We start from the raw sequence: 7,305 nt of genomic DNA on the forward strand, positions 1-7,305 counted from the left end.
ACAGCCTCATCATCATCACAGCCTTATCATCATCACAGCCTCATCATCATCACAGCCTCATCATCATCACAGCCTCATCATCATCACAGCCTCATCATCATCACAGCCTCATCATCATCACACCCTCTTCATCATCACAGCCTCATCATCATCACAGCCTCATCATCATCACAGCCTCATCATCATCACAGCCTCATCATCATCACAGCCTCATCATCATCACAGCCTCATTATCATCACACCCTCTTCATCATCACAGCCTCATCATCATCACAGCCTTATCATCATCACAGCCTCATCATCATCACAGCCTCATCATCATCACACCCTCTTCATCATCACAGCCTCATCATCATCACAGCCTCATCATCATCACACCCTCTTCATCATCACAGCCTCATCATCATCACAGCCTCATCATCATCTCAGCCTCATCATCATCACACCCTCTTCATCATCACAGCCTCATCATCATCACAGCCTCATCATCATCACAGCCTCATTATCATCACACCCTCTTCATCATCACAGCCTCATCATCATCACAGCCTTATCATCATCACAGCCTCATCATCATCACAGCCTCATCATCATCACAGCCTCATCATCATCACAGCCTCATCATCATCACAGCCTCATCATCATCACACCCTCTTCATCATCACAGCCTTATCATCATCACAGCCTCATCATCATCACAGCCTCATCATCACAGCCTCATCATCATCACAGCCTCATCATCATCACAGCCTCATCATCATCACAGCCTCATCATCATCACAGCCTCATCATCATCACAGCCTCATCATCATCACATCCTCTTCATCATCACAGCCTCATCATCATCACAGCCTCATCATCATCACAGCCTCATTATCATCACACCCTCTTCATCATCACAGCCTCATCATCATCACAGCCTCATCATCATCACACCCTCTTCATCATCACAGCCTCATCATCATCACACCCTCTTCATCATCACAGCCTCTTCATCATCACACCCTCTTCATCATCACAGCCTCATCATCATCACACCCTCTTCATCATCACACCCTCTTCATCATCACAGCCTTATCATCATCACAGCCTCATCATCATCACAGCCTCATCATCATCACACCCTCTTCATCATCACAGCCTCATCATCATCACAGCCTCATCATCATCACAGCCTCATCATCATCACAGCCTCATCATCATCACACCCTCATCATCATCACAGCCTCTTCATCACAGCCTCAGCATCACAGCCTCATCATCATCACACCCTCATCATCATCACAGCCTCTTCATCACAGCCTCAGCATCACAGCCTCATCATCATCACAGCCTCTTTATCACAGCCTCTTCATCACAGCCTCATCATCATCACAGCCTCATCATCATCACAGCCTCATCATCATCACACCCTCTTCATCATCACAGCCTCATCATCATCACAGCCTCATCATCATCACAGCCTCATCATCATCACAGCCTCATCATCATCACACCCTCATCATCATCACAGCCTCTTCATCACAGCCTCAGCATCACAGCCTCATCATCATTACAGCCTCTTCATCACAGCCTCTTCATCACAGCCTCAGCATCATAGCTTCTTCATCACAGCCTCATCAGCATCACAGCCTCTTCATCCCAGCCTCATATTCATCACAGCCTCTTCATCATCACAGCCTCATCATCATCACAGCCTCATCATCATCATCCCCTCTTCATCATCACAGCCTCATCATCATCACACCCTCTTCATCATCACAGCCTCATCATCATCACAGCCTCATCATCATCACACCCTCTTCATCATCACAGCCTCATCATCATCACACCCTCTTCATCATCACAGCCTCATCATCATCACACCCTCTTCATCATCACAGCCTCATCATCATCACACCCTCTTCATCATCACACCCTCTTCATCATCACACCCTCTTCATCATCACAGCCTTATCATCATCACAGCCTCATCATCATCACACCCTCTTCATCATCACAGCCTCATCATCATCACAGCCTCATCATCATCACACCCTCTTCATCATCACAGCCTCATCATCATCACAGCCTCATCATCATCACACCCTCTTCATCATCACAGCCTCATCATCATCACACCCTCTTCATCATCACAGCCTCATCATCATCACACCCTCTTCATCATCACAGCCTCATCATCATCACACCCTCTTCATCATCACACCCTCTTCATCATCACACCCTCTTCATCATCACAGCCTTATCATCATCACAGCCTCATCATCATCACACCCTCTTCATCATCACAGCCTCATCATCATCACAGCCTCATCATCATCACACCCTCTTCATCATCACAGCCTCATTATCATCACACCCTCTTCATCATCACAGCCTCATCATCATCACAGCCTTATCATCATCACAGCCTCATCATCATCACAGCCTCATCATCATCACAGCCTCATCATCATCACAGCCTCATCATCATCACAGCCTCATCATCATCACACCCTCTTCATCATCACAGCCTCATCATCATCACAGCCTCATCATCATCACAGCCTCATCATCATCACAGCCTCATCATCATCACAGCCTCATCATCATCACAGCCTCATTATCATCACACCCTCTTCATCATCACAGCCTCATCATCATCACAGCCTTATCATCATCACAGCCTCATCATCATCACAGCCTCATCATCATCACACCCTCTTCATCATCACAGCCTCATCATCATCACAGCCTCATCATCATCACACCCTCTTCATCATCACAGCCTCATCATCATCACAGCCTCATCATCATCTCAGCCTCATCATCATCACACCCTCTTCATCATCACAGCCTCATCATCATCACAGCCTCATCATCATCACAGCCTCATTATCATCACACCCTCTTCATCATCACAGCCTCATCATCATCACAGCCTTATCATCATCACAGCCTCATCATCATCACAGCCTCATCATCATCACAGCCTCATCATCATCACAGCCTCATCATCATCACAGCCTCATCATCATCACACCCTCTTCATCATCACAGCCTTATCATCATCACAGCCTCATCATCATCACAGCCTCATCATCATCACAGCCTCATCATCATCACAGCCTCATCATCATCACAGCCTCATCATCATCACAGCCTCATCATCATCACAGCCTCATCATCATCACAGCCTCATCATCATCACATCCTCTTCATCATCACAGCCTCATCATCATCACAGCCTCATCATCATCACAGCCTCATTATCATCACACCCTCTTCATCATCACAGCCTCATCATCATCACAGCCTCATCATCATCACACCCTCTTCATCATCACAGCCTCATCATCATCACACCCTCTTCATCATCACAGCCTCTTCATCATCACACCCTCTTCATCATCACAGCCTCATCATCATCACACCCTCTTCATCATCACACCCTCTTCATCATCACAGCCTTATCATCATCACAGCCTCATCATCATCACAGCCTCATCATCATCACACCCTCTTCATCATCACAGCCTCATCATCATCACAGCCTCATCATCATCACAGCCTCATCATCATCACAGCCTCATCATCATCACACCCTCATCATCATCACAGCCTCTTCATCACAGCCTCAGCATCACAGCCTCATCATCATCACACCCTCATCATCATCACAGCCTCTTCATCACAGCCTCAGCATCACAGCCTCATCATCATCACAGCCTCTTTATCACAGCCTCTTCATCACAGCCTCATCATCATCACAGCCTCATCATCATCACAGCCTCATCATCATCACACCCTCTTCATCATCACAGCCTCATCATCATCACAGCCTCATCATCATCACAGCCTCATCATCATCACAGCCTCATCATCATCACACCCTCATCATCATCACAGCCTCTTCATCACAGCCTCAGCATCACAGCCTCATCATCATTACAGCCTCTTCATCACAGCCTCTTCATCACAGCCTCAGCATCATAGCTTCTTCATCACAGCCTCATCAGCATCACAGCCTCTTCATCCCAGCCTCATATTCATCACAGCCTCTTCATCATCACAGCCTCATCATCATCACAGCCTCATCATCATCATCCCCTCTTCATCATCACAGCCTCATCATCATCACACCCTCTTCATCATCACAGCCTCATCATCATCACAGCCTCATCATCATCACACCCTCTTCATCATCACAGCCTCATCATCATCACACCCTCTTCATCATCACAGCCTCATCATCATCACACCCTCTTCATCATCACAGCCTCATCATCATCACACCCTCTTCATCATCACACCCTCTTCATCATCACACCCTCTTCATCATCACAGCCTTATCATCATCACAGCCTCATCATCATCACACCCTCTTCATCATCACAGCCTCATCATCATCACAGCCTCATCATCATCACACCCTCTTCATCATCACAGCCTCATCATCATCACAGCCTCATCATCATCTCAGCCTCATCATCATCACACCCTCTTCATCATCACAGCCTCATCATCATCACAGCCTCATCATCATCACAGCCTCATTATCATCACACCCTCTTCATCATCACAGCCTCATCATCATCACAGCCTTATCATCATCACAGCCTCATCATCATCACAGCCTCATCATCATCACAGCCTCATCATCATCACAGCCTCATCATCATCACAGCCTCATCATCATCACACCCTCTTCATCATCACAGCCTCATCATCATCACAGCCTCATCATCATCACAGCCTCATCATCATCACAGCCTCATCATCATCACAGCCTCATCATCATCACAGCCTCATTATCATCACACCCTCTTCATCATCACAGCCTCATCATCATCACAGCCTTATCATCATCACAGCCTCATCATCATCACAGCCTCATCATCATCACACCCTCTTCATCATCACAGCCTCATCATCATCACAGCCTCATCATCATCACACCCTCTTCATCATCACAGCCTCATCATCATCACAGCCTCATCATCATCTCAGCCTCATCATCATCACACCCTCTTCATCATCACAGCCTCATCATCATCACAGCCTCATCATCATCACAGCCTCATTATCATCACACCCTCTTCATCATCACAGCCTCATCATCATCACAGCCTTATCATCATCACAGCCTCATCATCATCACAGCCTCATCATCATCACAGCCTCATCATCATCACAGCCTCATCATCATCACAGCCTCATCATCATCACACCCTCTTCATCATCACAGCCTTATCATCATCACAGCCTCATCATCATCACAGCCTCATCATCATCACAGCCTCATCATCATCACAGCCTCATCATCATCACAGCCTCATCATCATCACAGCCTCATCATCATCACAGCCTCATCATCATCACAGCCTCATCATCCTGAGTTGTTCATTGTTCTCGTGATCATCCTCGTGCTTCTCAACGTTTCCAGTCTCCATCACATTGATGGTCCTGGATTGAAGAAGCCAGCAGAACAGCATCATCTGCAAAACCATCAGAGACCAAAGGCATCCCATTGCTCCTCCCAGCATGCACTGGGCCTCACTGATAGCACTACAAGCCAAGCTCCTGCTGTGGTTGGACACCTGACCTCAGAATGGGTCATCCATAGAAAATGTTTTTTTCCAACCAAATAAAGTCAATCCAGTCTCCATTTGTCCTTCATGCAAAGCTGCCATGTTAGAGTCAGACATCGCCAGTAAGCAGTTATTGGTCGGTCTTAGTCAATGTTTCTATGGCAACCCTACTAGCCAATCAAGTGTAAGGTTGCTGGAAGGCCACACCCCTACCACTTGAAATGGTGCTACTTGAAATCTGCCAATCTAACCTTTTGAACGTTGGAGGTGGGGGCCTACTCCGCAATTCCGTTGGTTTCCACGGTAACACATCCCACATTTAGTTTAACTAGAACAGTGGAGTTTGAGAACAACAGAGGAACCAAACTGCTAAAAGAACAGATGTTCTTGATAAACAGCAGCATTTACCTCCATGGGCTGACGAATGCCATGAGCCTGAACAGTTAGAACATGTGTGAATGACAGAAACCAAGTGGAGGAGATAACGAGGGGGGAGGATGTGAACAGTCCAGAGGAACAAGGGGGGAGTGGAAAAGAAGTAAGAAGAGAGCAGCCATGTCATTTCCTAGAGACACAGAGGAAGACAGGAAGCAGAGATGAAGATGAAGATGCTGAGGTTCTCTTTGAGAGGGACCAGCATGGATCAGGAAGGAGGACATCAAAGGGACAGCACATGTTAGAGGTTCTGGAGATCCAGTCAGACTGAGATGGTTGGGACATGTCCAGAGGAGAGACTGAAGGACGCTGAGTCTAGAAGACTCTAGAAGACCAGAGACAAGGATTCTGGATGCAGAGAAGGAAGACATGAAGGTAGCTGCTGTTAGAGGATGATGAAGACATGAAGGTAGCTGCTGGTAGAGGATGATGAAGACATGAAGGTAGCTGCTGGTAGAGGATGCAGGAGACAGACGGAGGAAGCTGATTGGCTGTGACGACCCTGAAGGGAAACGCCCAAAGGAAGAGAAGATTGGAGCTATCCAGCTCAGATGAGGAGAATGAAGACATTGATGGATCTATGTGATGCATCAGTATGTCCTTCATCATCAGAAAAATGCTAGAAAAACACCAGTTCCATTCATTTTGGGTCTTTAAACTGCAGGAACAGGAGAGACGAGCTGTTTGCTGAGGAGGGCCAGAATCGGTGTCATGATCTCCCTTACTGCAGTACTGGTTAAACTGTTCAAACCTTTAGCACGGACTGTCAGGTGACGGTCTTCAAACGGTCCCTGAGAGCAGTTCTTCAGCGTTAGCAGCTCGTCTCAGGTGCATTCCTGTCTAAGGGCACTAAGAAATGGCTCGTGGTTTCCTGCTGGCTGATGGGAAACGCCCCCGTCTTATTAACCTGCACCCCGCTGTGATGTTTGCAGCAGCAGCTGCACTGACAGGAACAAGCAGTTACTGTGGGACATGCATGTGTTTCTGCATCACAAAGGTCTCTGAAGAGCCTCTGACCATGTAGATGAAACCAAACTGGTTTGTATTAATAAACTTCTTTGTCGTCCTGAGAATTCAGCTTAAAGATTTAAACCTCATCCAGAACAAAACAACGTTGAACTTTTGCAGAATCTTTGAAAACAGCCTGGTAAACATTTACTGTTCCATAATGCAGATTATTGACAGTTTATTAGCTTTAACCTTTTAGAAATAAAAGTTTGTCTCCATAGAAATGTGAAACTAAACTGTTAGATCATTTTATGAACACGTCCCAAAGACTGAAAGTGCTGTTCACAACCTG

The 7,305-nt window shown here is 46.5% G+C and overlaps 1 protein-coding gene across 1 annotated transcript in view; it reads right to left on the bottom strand.

Annotated features, from left to right (window-relative positions):
• Nucleotides 1-7,305, bottom strand: part of matn4 (matrilin 4) — a 62,846-nt gene that overhangs the window by 48,026 nt on the left and 7,515 nt on the right. The window lies entirely within an intron of this gene.

Source organism: Oryzias latipes, chromosome 5, assembly GCF_002234675.1.
Source record: "Oryzias latipes chromosome 5, ASM223467v1".
In the NCBI taxonomy this organism is placed as follows: Eukaryota; Metazoa; Chordata; class Actinopteri; order Beloniformes; family Adrianichthyidae; genus Oryzias; species Oryzias latipes.